This window comes from Palaemon carinicauda, chromosome 4 (genome assembly GCF_036898095.1).
Source record: "Palaemon carinicauda isolate YSFRI2023 chromosome 4, ASM3689809v2, whole genome shotgun sequence".
NCBI classification, from domain to species: Eukaryota; Metazoa; Arthropoda; class Malacostraca; order Decapoda; family Palaemonidae; genus Palaemon; species Palaemon carinicauda.
This window is the reverse complement of record NC_090728.1, coordinates 170,266,794-170,278,268: the sequence shown is the minus strand read 5'-3', so window position 1 is coordinate 170,278,268 and position 11,475 is coordinate 170,266,794. Positions and strand designations below refer to the sequence as shown.

Below are 11,475 nucleotides of genomic sequence, written 5' to 3'. Positions count from 1 at the left end.
TGAAAGACAATAGCACCATTGAACCTTTGCGTTCCCAGCTCTCAGTGTTGCCAAGGCCCAGGTGGCCGATTCAAATTTAGCCGAATTCAAACCGTCTGGCCCGGAAAAAAAGGTCCCCCCTTCTAGTCAATTTGCTATGTGTTATTCTCTAATTGGACAATTTGTTATCCCAAGTTTGTGAACAGAAAATACACGCATTTATTCCCTCCTACTCCTCTCATGACTCATTTCTTGAGATGGTCGCCTGCATGGTGCTTTTAATGAGGGATTTAAATCCTGAAGGGCAAGGTATTACTTCGGCGTAGGATTAACGAAGCTTCAATTCGACTCATAACATTCTATCACGGAATTTTCAACCTAGAGAACAACAGAATCGGACATCATGTTACGAAGATAATTTTACCATTTACTTGGAATGTCCTCTCCAAACAAGAATTAAAGTTGTTATCTGCATGTATGCAACTAACACTATATGTGCTTCTGTCTGTTGATAATTAGATTTTTTTTAATCAACTGTTCTCTTCTCTATCGATGACTTAGTACATAGTGTATGCTAACAAACATAAAATCTGCAATATAAAAGAAAAATGGAAAAATTAGTGTAAAAAGACAATCTACATTTCGTCATTCCACTCCTTTATCTCCTGTAACGGCAATTTTAGCGATTAATTTTTTTTTATGTAGATACGCTACTTTCATTTAGTGTTTTTATTCCAGATATTAACTACTGTATATCATATTTTAAAATATTTGGTATAATTAAAAAATGCTAAACTATGTATTAAAAAAAAAGATAGGTTGTTTAATTTTGTGTTAATCTAATAATTATGTTCTTCGCAGATTGTTTTTATTCCATAAGTAAGCATCAGGATTCTATTAGGAATGAATTTCATGAACGCTATTAATAATTATATGCTTTAATAGATTCAGTTTAAAGTTTACTTTATCAGAAATTAATTGGACTGATGTTCTGTATACAAATACAAGGAAAATGAGCCTCCAAATATCTTTCTAAACGAGGATTTTGTTTTCACATACTCTTTCTTCAGAAAGAAGCAATGTTGTGGTTGCATTATACAAAAATAGCAAAGGGAAAACCGGAAAAAAAAACGTGCGCTGTAGCAAATATGATCAGTTCCATCTATTGACAAGACGACCAACTAAAATTTACCAAAAAGAGGTACAGACGTATCACAACTATATTTAATTTAAATTAGATTTTCAATTTACACTACTGTGGATATACTTTTCGCCAAAATGTGCGTTTTCTATAATAATATACGTATTTTATAAGTATTCAGCAGTACATTATTGATAAACGTAATCCATATAAGCACACATTTTTAGTATTTCTCAAGTCCTTGGGTAAACAAATGACCGAACTGATCATCGCCACCTGTTGTCGACTTGCCCTACTAACAAGGAAAATACTCACAGAATTCCAATGACTCGCAGGTCTTCCTTATACTATCTTTGTTTTATGGATACAGTATTGCAAACTCTGGCTACAAAGACACTTACTGTTACTTAGAGTACAGTTATTATTGGTCAATTTCGCTAAATCTAGCTTGCATATAAAGGTGATGTTTCTAGCGTTTGTTGCTTATTATAGTATAAAAAGGTCTTTTCGTAACATTTTGGTATTAATTTAGCAATTATCCACATTTTCTTGAAACTCATGATTATTTCAAAAGAGATTTAAAGCCAAATAGAGCATTTTGTCATACATTTAAAAATATATATAAAAAGGACGTTATTTCATGGTCTTATGGGTAAAAATTATTGGTAGAATCTAAATAAAATTAAAATATTCTCAAGCAATTTCATATCTTAGTGTATTTTGAATTAGTGAAAAGGCTAAATTCGGAACCAAATACAGATTTATCGAAGTCTGGCCTAATACCTAATCCGTTTTCTTTAACTGACAGAATGAAGACAATACTGAATCTGAGTCCTGAGCTGAAATCTCTTTTCCCCAATTCCAACCACCCCGACGTTGGTCGTATTGAGGATTAATGGCGTTGTTTCGATGCAATATCATTTAAAGTAAGTTGTATTACTCTTTTAATGTTTCTCTATCATATTGTTAGTATAATCAATGCATTTTTTTGTTCGCCTCTATGGGACCTTTTACAGTATGAAGTTAACAGTTCTGCCCAAGATAAGGATCTAAGATGACGTTCAAGATTAAGAGGTCAATATATGTCTTCGACGCCGTGATTTAGAACAGAACATGTTTTTGTACTAGTGATAAATAGCTTATTCTCGCTTAGGCTTGTTGGTCGGCATAGCTAAGCTTGGATTTAACTTCCACGTGGATTTAAAGGTCCATTTCATCTAATTTTAATTTTGCGTCGTCTCAAAATGGAAACCTGTTAAGGTGTGCTGTAGTCAACACCACCAGTGGTATGACTTTTGTTAGGGGTCTGCGATCACGAAACCTTCCCGAGAATTGTGGTATTTTCTGTCTTTGTGTTTTGTATTTAGTTTTACAAATTAGATTATCCAGACTTTTTATTTTAGGATAAACAAGCAATGTACAGAAGTAGACTCAAATAAGAAGCATTATAATGGGATGCATTGCTTTGTAGCATAAATTGCCTGTAAAAATGTGTCACTTGATGAAGTCTCCTTGTTTAACAGGAGAATCGAAGGGAAAATAAATTTTTCCGACTAATATTTTCGCTTTGAAAGAGGGATAAATAATTTGAGTGTAAAATTATAGTTTAACGCGGGACAATATTTCTAATAGGAAAAAAACAACTTTTCCTGCTGTAAATAGTGTGCTGTTAACAAATTTGACCATTATTTCTGCCGCAAATAAGTCTCTCTCTTGTTATCCCCCCCCCCCCTTTGCAACAGATACTGGTAGGAACCCAGGGCTTTGGGTGGGAGAGAACAGGAAAAAACCTGATTACTTATGACTGAATTTAAGGTAAAATGCATTGAAAACACACAATTAGCTGTAGGAAAAACAGTTTGTCCTATATTGAAAGTTTTGCCTGAACGAAGATATAAATTTCGAGATTCGTTCTAAAGGCCACAAAACCTAACGCACCCCACCTAACCTAACCTAGAAGCTCTCAGTCCACATACCTATTAGGGTTGAACCCCCCTTCCCAGGTCATAGACTTAGCAGGTGGCAAGGACCCCAGACCCCCCTTCCAAGGTCACAAACCCTAACAGTAGCTCTCAAATAATGCCCTACTTAATTCTTCTATATGCACTAACACTAACTACAACCGGGTCCTAAAGGAAAATTACATATAATGGCTTACCTTACATGCAGGTACAGTACATGCTAACTGTAGGATGTAAACACACAAGAAGTAACTCAGGAGCATAGAATGCCAATCTTTTGTGTAATTTTCAGTGGATTTATGCATCGTGGAGATGAAAAGGTTAGTTTTACCCTTATTTATAGATTCTTTATCAAATTTTCCCCATCCAAAACCATAGGATATGTTGGGGTATGTTTTATTAACTGTTTATTTGCGACGGAAATAAAGGTAATTTTCAAAGAAAACAGGAGTTTTTCTATATGAAATCCTTTTTCTTTATTAGTAAACCTTTTCCCTTGTTCTATAATAATACCAGTTTCATATCAGTGTTTGCATGAGAATTTCTCTCCTGAATCATCAAACCTTGACCAGAAACCTGTCACAATAACCTGAATTTAAGCGGTCTGGCCCTGCACATAGATCACCCATGAAATCACCACGAATTGGAAGGATCACTTTTTTTTTTTTTTTTTTTTTTTTTTTTTTTTTTTTTTTTTCTCTTCGATTTCAGGTTCTTTCCAGCATAAGGAAAAACAATTCCTCGGGAGAACTGGGTCTTGTTCCAGCTGAGGAAAAGGACACAATCCTGGACCTCTTTTACAACACACTTAGACCAACCAAGGCTTAGGTAGTTTTACCTTAGTCAAGTGGGATTACAGGTGCCAGGAAGAGATCCTATGTGCAGGTGGCCGGGGATGGTAGACATCCTTTATGGGGTGATTTTTTTTATCAAACGCCAGGGGTAATATTATATTTTCAGTTGTGGAGAATGAAGATGTAGGACTCCTTAATACGAGCCCACTCACTTTCATGTCCAGACAGGTACCTTGTCATGCATTAACCTATCAATTGCAAACTCTAATTGCCTTCTTGATTTTGATTGGAGAACATTGATGATTGGCCTTCAAGTGATCATACACCAATCATTATAAACCCCAACAATAATCCATCTTTATAGAGAGCAACACGATGGAACCTTTAAAAGGTAGTCTGGGATAGATTTTGAGAGCTAAGTAAAATTGAAGCGAATGCAGAACAGTTTGATAGTGTTAATGACACCATAGATTTACTAAATGGAACTCTCCATACAGCAAGAGTCAATTTGATTCCCAAAACCACAGGGTTATTCCAATGCCGACCAATCCTGTGGTGGTCTTCAAAACTAACCGTTTGTCACAGAGCAACAAGAAAACCTTTGACTCGATTGCGTAGACGCCGTACAGAGGAGATTTTGATAATATACAAAAATGTACAGCACACTTCTAGCATGTCAGGAAAGAAGCTAGGCGCCACTCTTAGATATCTTTTGTTTCCTTAGTCAACAGTAGAAAACCACCATCTTCTGTATGGAGGAAAGTAAAAAAGATAGCAGGTAAATGAGGTTAGCAGTGCCTTGGCCAATCATTTCTCCATTCTATCATGCATGTATAAAGCAGCTCCTGGTCACTAGTATAGAAGCATTGAAGAATAGAAATTGCTAAATTTTACAACAGAAAAAGAGGAATCCTACAATGATCATGATACTGAAAGGGAATTTGATTCTGCACTTGCTACTTGCATTGATACAGCCCCTGGACCCAATTGAATTCCATATGCAATGATTAAGCATGTACCAGTTAATGTTAAGTTATTTATTTTAAGGATTATTAACAGAATATGCCATGATCATAGTTATCCAAGTATTTGGGAACTAGCCATTATTTTAGCCTTTTTCGTCGTCGTCGGCGCCCACTCGTGTCCGAGTATTGGGTTCTGTCGTTAGCCATCAGCCTCCTATCTGTGGGGTGGGTGCTTATGCCTGATGTGGCTGTTAAGTCCTAGTCTGTGGGGGAAGAGTCGCAGACAGTGTTCACAAGGGAGGGTAGGTGGTGGGCAGGGCTGTTCTAATCGCTCTCTCCTTCTCCTCCTAGCCTCCTCATTTTGTCTCCTCCTTGAAGTCCACGGTGCCATGGTGTACTGTACTCCTCCAGGTTTTCCTGTCCCTGGCTGTTTCTTCCCATGAGGAAGGATCGATGTCCGTTAGAGCCAGGGTGCGCTTTAGTTGATCTTTGTAGCGCATTTTCGGGGCTCCTCGTGGTCTGGTGCCCTGGGTCAGTTCTCCGTAGAATATTTTCTTTGGGAGCCTAGATGGATCCATCCTATGCACGTGTCCTATCCAGCGGAGGCGGTGGTGGATGATGGTGGCCTCCACGCTGGTCAGCGAGGCACGTTCTAAGACTTCAATTTTGGTGGTGTGGCTCTCCCAGGGGATTTTCAAGATCTGCCTCAGTTTCATTTGTTGGAAGCGTTCTAGGATTTTATTATCGTTTCTATATAGCGTCCATGTTTCACATGCATACAGGAGCGTGGAGAGGACTACTGCCCTGAACACCATTATTTTGGTGGTCATTGTCAGTGCGTGGTTGTTAAATACGCGGCAGCATGTTATCGACCAATTGTATTGACATCATGGAGAAGATGGTCAATGCAAGACTAATGTGGTACCTGGAGAAGAAGGTATTTTATCACCTATGCAGTGTGGATTTAGAAAAATGCACTCAGACTGATGTGTTGATACAACTTGAATCCTCTATTTGTGAAGTCTTTGCTTCCAAACAGTCTTTTTTTGACCTTGAGAGGGCATATGTTACTGCATGAAGATAAGGTATTCTTAAAACCATTCATAAATTAGGATTGAGAGGAGAGCTACCAATGTTCATTCAATTTATTTTGCATTAAAAAAATTTCAAGTTAAAGTGGGTGAAACTGTCAGAAAGGAAATGCGAGGAAGTAGTAGTTCCCCAGGGTAGTATGCTAAGTGTAACCCTATTTGCATGGGCCATTAATGGGATATCTTCTGTCATTCCCAAGATATTCTCTCAACACTATTTGTAGATGATCTCTCCATGTCGTTTGCTGGAGCTGCAATGGCAATGATTGAGAGAAAACTACAACTCTCAATTGAAAAAATTATTCAGTGGGCAGATATGAATGGATTTAAGTTTTGACAAGCAAAACTGTTGTTGTCCATTTCTGTTGTATTTGAGGAGTACATCCAGACCAAGATTTGTATATCAAGGGTCAACGGATCCCATGTATAAGTGAAGCTAGCTTTTTAGGATTAATATTTGATTGCAGGCTAACATGGATTCCTCATTTGAAAGCTTTAAAAGTAAAATATCTTGAGGCACAGAATCTTTTAAAAGTTTTGTCCCGTACATTATGGTGGACAGACCACTATAGTTTTGAAGTTATACTAGGCTTTGATTTAAAAAACAAAATAGTTATGGGTGTGAAATATACTCCTCAGCCACCCCAAGCTAATTAAAGGTTTTTAATTCTATACACCATACTGTTATCAGATTGGCTACAGGAGCCTTTGGAACCATGCCTATCCCAAGCCTCCTTGTTGACGCTGGAGAATTACCTTTAGACCTTTACCTAAAGTCTTCTATTGTTCGGTATTAGTTTAGGTTGCTAAGACTTCCTAATTCTTTAACCTATCATCCTGCAAACCTTGTAAGGCATTGTAGATATTTTGAGTTGCACCCAAAATCTCCTCAACCTTATGGTTTTCGGGTAAAAACATTTGTAGACAATATAGATATGGCTAGAAATAAAGTGCTCCCATTTAAGGTATCATCAACCCCTCCCTGGAAATTATCAGAGATATCATTTTGTAAACATTTTATTGATATAAAAAAGAACATGACTGACTTGGAAGCCAGGTGTTTTTTTATGGAATATGTTGAAGAACAAAGGTAATCGACTTTTATAAAAACTGATGGCTTCAAATCTGATGCTGGCGTTGGATTTGGAGTATATAGTAATGCTTTTAATTGTAGAGGTGCTCTAATTCTCGTATCTTCTATATTCATTGCTGAACTATGTATCATACGAACCGCTATTGAAAAAATAGCGTTAAAGGATGAGAGCAATTTTACGATATTTAGTGATGCAAGAAGTGTCCTATAAGCTTTAGAAGTTTTTAATTCCAGTAACCCTTTATTTTTAAAATTTTTAGAGTGGTTTTTTATTATTGACCTGAGAGGTATGACAGTTTGATTTAGCTGGGTTCTGGCACACGTCGGTGTGTCTGGAAATGAGAAGGTAGATTTACTTGTAAAAAATTCTGCTGGTGAGTTGCTACCAAGAAGGTATCTCATTGTCTGTAATGATGTTTTACCTACAGCTAAGAATATAATTGGCTACAGCATTGGGATAGTTTAGTTAAAAATAAGATGAGAGAAATTTATCCCAAAGGAGGTATAACATGATGCCCGAAAGTGGGAGAAGACTACTCTTTGTCGTCTCGGCATTTGTCCCACTTGGTTGGCATAAGAGTTCTGCTAACCGGCCAACACCAATCATATTGCGATGATGCCTTGATACCCTGGACAGTGAGACATTTATTGACAGAATGCTCCACTTATAGCACTGAAAGAAATAAGTATCTGTTTGAGGCTTGAGGTGAGGATGGCAGGTTCATCCTTGCCAAGATTCTTTGACATGATGTGTCGTATTATGCTAGCGGTATTTTTAGATTTGTTTCAGAAGCAAGTCTTCTGAAAGCAGTTTAACTTTTGCTTCTATGGTGTATGCTAGCGGTATTTTTAGATTTGTTTCAGAAGCAAGTCTTCTGAAAGCAGTTTAACTTTTGCTTCTATGGTGTAGCTTGAATATTCTTTTTAGTCTTTACTGTATTTGTAATAAACGATATCGGCATCAGTGACCCTCGATATCAGAATGCCAGAAAACTTCAAATTAATCAATCCTCAGGGTAGTAGACCTTTTATCTCCTCCCCCAGAATGAATGTTCTTTAGAGATGTATCCAAAGGAAGATGGGAACTCACATGTTGCAACACATGGTCTCCGGACTGTGGTCCGAGTCCGAGGAGTACTGCCACATAATCTTGCTGGAACACTTCCAACAGCTAATTTTAGGACACACTGTGGTGTTGATGAGCGACAACACCACAGTAGTGGCGTATTTAAACAAGCAAGGAGTTACCTTTTCTCAGCAGCTATGCCATCTAGCTGTAAAAAAGGATAAGGTGAATGGAAGACAACCCAGTGGTCCTGTTAGCCCGTTTCATCTCTGGCAAGAACAACATCCTACCGGACAATCTGAGTAGGAAGACTCAGATAGTTGGCTCTGAGTGGTCTTTTTAATTATCAGATAGCCATCAAAGTCTTGACTTTGTGGGGTTTGCTGAGTATAAATCTGTTCTCAATGTCCCTAAACAGGAAACTGTTGGTGTTCTGTTGCTAGTACCAGATCCCCAATCCCTTTGGCAAGAGGCCTTCCAGCATCATTGGGATGATCTAGACATCTACGCATTCGCCCCCTTATGCCTAGTAAGGAGGCTACTGAACAAAGTAGAGGTATTGCAAGGTCTGTCGATGACCCTTATAGCTCCACTATGTCAGCAGGGAGAAATGTTCCCGGACCTTCTACATCTGCTCACAGAGGTGCCGAGGGAGCTTCCTCCATTTCCTGATCTACTCGAACAACAACACTCACAGATCTACCACAACGCAGTGGATTCACCATGTCTTCATGCCTGGAGGCTATACAGGACCTCCACTCGAAGAGAGGCTTTTCGCAGGCAGTGGTAAAAAGGATGTCTGGATTCCTCTGGCAGTCATATTCCACTGTCTACCAGGTGAAGCAGTCAATCTTTTATGGTTAGTGTTGTAGAAGGGGTATCTATTCTCTCAACTTCACTATCTCAATGATAGCGGAGTTCTTATTATAGCCTGGGCGAAAAAATTTAGCTTAGTGTCGGCGATGAAAGGCTACCACTCGGCTATGAGCTTCAACTTTAGACTGAAAGGAGTTAACATTTCATCCCTGATGGGATTTTCTCTCCTCATACGGAGTTTCGAACGCACTTTCCCTCCGCCGGAAATCAGACTACCTTCTTGGAATATAGTTTGTGTGCTGCGAACCTTTTACGAGCTGTGCTTCAGTTATCAAACCGTACCTTGACTTTTTTCCTTCTTGGCCTGGCCTCTGCTTAGAGATTCAGCAAGTTGTATGGTCTTTCTTACAATATCACCCATTCAAGGAGATGGGGCTAGGGGACTCTCAACTTTGTCCCTGAGTTCGTTGCTAAGATTCAAAATCCTGTTGTAGCGTATCCTAGATTCCGGCCATTCCAGATTGTGAGTCTCCATTCTGTAACCGATGATGCAGATCAGCTATTACTTTGCCCTGTGATGGCTCAGAGGAGTTACATTAAAAGAACCACAGGACCTCACTCACACGTCAACAGAAGGTAGGTGAATACGGGCAGGGTCAAGAGGAGAGTCGCCAAGAATACCATTTCTTGGATTCGGCAGGTAATCAACCGGGCCTTGAATTTAGACTCTCCTCCACAAGGTCGTATACTCTGAACTCACGATGTTAGGAGCATCACTATGTCCCTAGCATTCAAAAAGAACTACTGTAGTGTAGGTTCTTCAGGTTGGTGTTTGGGAGCGTTAGACAACCTTCACAAGCCACCACCTGCAAGATGCAACCCACAGGAACCTGGATACCTTCTCCACAGGTACTGTGGTGGCTGCACAACTTGTGGTTTCATGCCTCGGCCCCCTTTTGGGACAAGTAGCATTTGATTGAGGGCAGATGTTACCCGGGATTAGTCTGGGATGGATGGTAGAGTGATTGGTACCTTCTTTTATCATCTTCCCCTTTCTTGGGGAACAGCACATGTGGGACTCTGCAAAGCTGTCTCCTCCATCTCCAGTTACATTAATAACCATATCCCATCTGTAGTTTCATTAATAACCTCATTCCTTGTGTAATCTGATATATGATATACTGTATGTTTGTTATGTCCCTGTCATCCCTATAAGGGGAATAGGATGGCTGGTCTACTCCGCGCTAATTAGCGACGAGGTTGTTTATCTTGTTAAAAGTCTTATGGCTATTTCAGCTTTGCCAAAGTAATATTCTCATATATAAAGAGCTCAAGGTTTTCATGGTTAGGAAAAATATAAATCATTTCCAAATTTGTCTTGTTTTAGTATCCCGGGATAAGTTTCCAGCTAGTTGGAACAGGGACTTCTTCCCACCTAAGGATGGGACTACTATGTAAAGGACGAGGGTTTGTATAATGTGTGGGAATAAATGACAAATTTGGAAGTAATCTTTATTTTCTCTAACTATACAAACCTGAGTCCTTTACTCCTTTCCTGCCATCACCAACCCCCTAGTAAGTCCCAGCTGCTATTGATGGGGTTTGTCAGTGGGTGATGGGGAGGGGGGCACAACCCATGCTTCCCTGCTACCAGCAGGTAACTAGCAAGCGATTATAACACATTATAATTTTTGATTGCCATATTCCAGCTTTGTTGTTATCATTCTCCTATTTAAAGTATTCTGGTTTGTATAGTCTTAGAGAAAAATGCAAATTACTTCAAAATTTATTGTTTTTATACCAATTTTTTTTTTTTTTTTTTTTCATGTTTGACTGTTATACTGTAGTTTTACAAATACATTAATTCAGCAGAACAAGTGGCACGAACATCTTCACAACTTTCTGATGAAAGCAGCTACATTATACCTTCACCTAACAGCAGAAAGTGGACTCACAACTTCAACTATGGAAAGACCCCAGTCCTTGACCTTTTAGACTTGGGTAAGGAACAATTTAATTTTGTTTTATGAGCCAATGTTTTATTATAGGTTTGTATGTAAAACAGTCATGGGATCAGAAAGGCTATTCTAGGTAGTTGAAACCTATTGGTAAGTAAAGTAAAAGACTTGAAATAGGCGGGGGTGCACCTATCTTTTTACATTAATTCATCTAACTCAGAGCAGTCACATGCTGGTGCATCCCTATCTATTCGCACACAAGCTTCCTCACCAGTTAACATGTGAGCTTCTGATCTTGTGCACTCTCACCCCATTTAAACACTGATATAGCCTACATGAGATAGATAATAAATATGCAAGTACGCGCACCAATTCCTTTCCTTCAGCACGGTCCAATGACTGTTGGTGAACACAGAGAAAGTACTTCAGTGCGATTGTCTGAGCTTTGGCATTAGATCCTCACCAGCAGAGGCCTTAGCAATCGAGATCACCAAGATGCATTTCTTATGTTGAGAATTACAGGTTGTCACCAATCGAGTGTCTAAAATCTCCCCTTTGGGACCACCGTTTAAGGAGGTGAAGTCTGAGTCTTCCTTTCTACAGGCCCTGTC

General features: G+C 38.9%; 1 long non-coding RNA gene across 1 annotated transcript in view; it reads left to right on the top strand.

Annotated features, from left to right (window-relative positions):
* The first annotated feature begins 1,934 nt into the window (after positions 1–1,934).
* Positions 1,935–11,475, top strand: part of LOC137640184 (uncharacterized) — a 66,999-nt gene continuing 57,458 nt past the window's right edge. Inside the window, exons 1-2 of the long non-coding RNA XR_011044314.1 lie at positions 1,935–2,046; positions 10,779–10,907. This is a non-coding gene — a long non-coding RNA (uncharacterized lncRNA). The remainder of the gene's footprint in view (positions 2,047–10,778; positions 10,908–11,475) is intronic.